This window comes from Monodelphis domestica, chromosome 4 (assembly GCF_027887165.1).
Source record: "Monodelphis domestica isolate mMonDom1 chromosome 4, mMonDom1.pri, whole genome shotgun sequence".
NCBI lineage: Eukaryota > Metazoa > Chordata > Mammalia > Didelphimorphia > Didelphidae > Monodelphis > Monodelphis domestica.
Genome location: NC_077230.1, coordinates 119,406,840 through 119,408,670, shown reverse-complemented (window position 1 = coordinate 119,408,670; position 1,831 = coordinate 119,406,840).

The following is a 1,831-nucleotide window of genomic DNA, read 5'->3' as shown; positions in this document are numbered from 1 at the left end:
ATGCTCCCTTTTTGGGAGCCATCCAGGTGTACCATGCCCTGGGATTAACTTCCTAGCTCCTTTGGTATGAGACTGTGATGTCCCATTCATTCACATTTTTATAAATGTGGGAGGTGGGGATTATAATTGTATTTCACTTCAGCTACTAAAATGGACCTTACCTCCTGTTAGAGGAAGGCAAAATGATCAAAGTTGTTGAAAAAAATCTAAAAATCATGTCTAAAAACCCCTTAAAATCAATTTGAGGGGGCAGCTGGATAGCTCAGTGGATTGAGAGCCAGTCCTAGAGACAGGAGGTTCTAGGTTCAAATCTGGCCTCAGACACTTCCCAATTGTGTGACCCTGGGCAAGTCACTTGACCCCCATTGCCTACCCTGACCACTCTTCTGCCTTGGAGCCAATACACAGTATTGAAGGTAAGGGTTTATTTAAAAAAATCAATTTAAGACATTTAGCTCATTAAATTTTCCAAAGGTTGTTATACAATTTTAACCAGTCTTTGATGAAGTCCATCCATCTTCTTATGTGACAAATTCACAAAGTCAGAATAGAAAAAAAAGATTGTTTTTTTATGGGATTATTCAATAATATTTGTTCAGTATAGTTATAGGGGGAAAGCAACAGAATATAATAGTAGTTAAAACCCAGTTCATTAAAATGATTCAGTGTAACAGAATAGTATTGAACACATTAGTATATGAACTTAAAACCAACAAAATTAAATCTTAAACAAAATAATCAGCAAAATGCAATAAAATACAGATTTTATAAAACATTAGAGTCTAAAAAGCCTTAAAAATATAACCTCCTGTCTCTTTAAAGTTTGTTTTTTGTTTTGCTTTGTTTTTTATCCATTGAGATTCCTTTTGTTGGTACTGTGGAATATCCCACAGTGAGGGAGAACATGGATTTTAGGAATCTCAAATTGGGCAGGCCCAAATGGCAAAGAGTTGCAGGGAGATTAATTTCTCTCCTGAATCTCAAGTAAAATAAGTAAAAGAATCAGTGCACTCAAAAGATATCCTTTGAAATATGCCATGCTTGTAATCAACTTCCTGTTTGGAAAAGTCTCTTCCTTCTCCTCATTCACCACCCTGAGGTCCTCTGCCATATGGAGGATAACTGTTGCCTAATGAAAGAACACCCCAGTTTTTACCAGTTGGTTTGTGATTCCGAAGACACAGTGGCAGCTACCAGCAGCCTGGGTCCAGGGGCTGGCCTGGGGCCATCTGGCTCAGAGACCAGAGGGTTGCTGGGGCTGGGGCCAGGAGAGTGATCTGGGTCAAGCAGGTCTGGAGCGAATGGCTGGAGGCAGGAGTGGATGGCTGGAGCAAGCTGAATCAGAATCAGCTTTGCTGAAAAGCCTTGGCAGGAGAAACATGGCTTTAAAAAAAATTATCTAGGCTATCTTTAAAAAAAATTTTTTGAGAAGTTCTCATCCAATCTTGTGGTTGCCAAAAACTGTAAAAATTAAATTATATCTCTAATAATAAAATATTATATTTTGTGAGGTTTATTAAGGATTATTAGAAATCAAGGAATAAAGAAGATACAAATAAAACCCACATGCCTATGGCTGATTAGCCCATTCAAAATCCAAGTGAAATTAGAGGGAATTCTAGGAAATACCAAGAACTTCTGGGGATTAAAGTCTAGGGTTCAAAATATCCATTTTTACATACTCCCTCCCCTGTGATCCTATTGGGAAACCAGTTTCCCCAAAAGGATCATGGAAACAAAACCCTTACACTACAGGAAGATCCAAAATGAACCTTGGGGTGTAGTTGATTGGACTGAAGGTTTATTGAACACTTATTTTGAATGTACACTC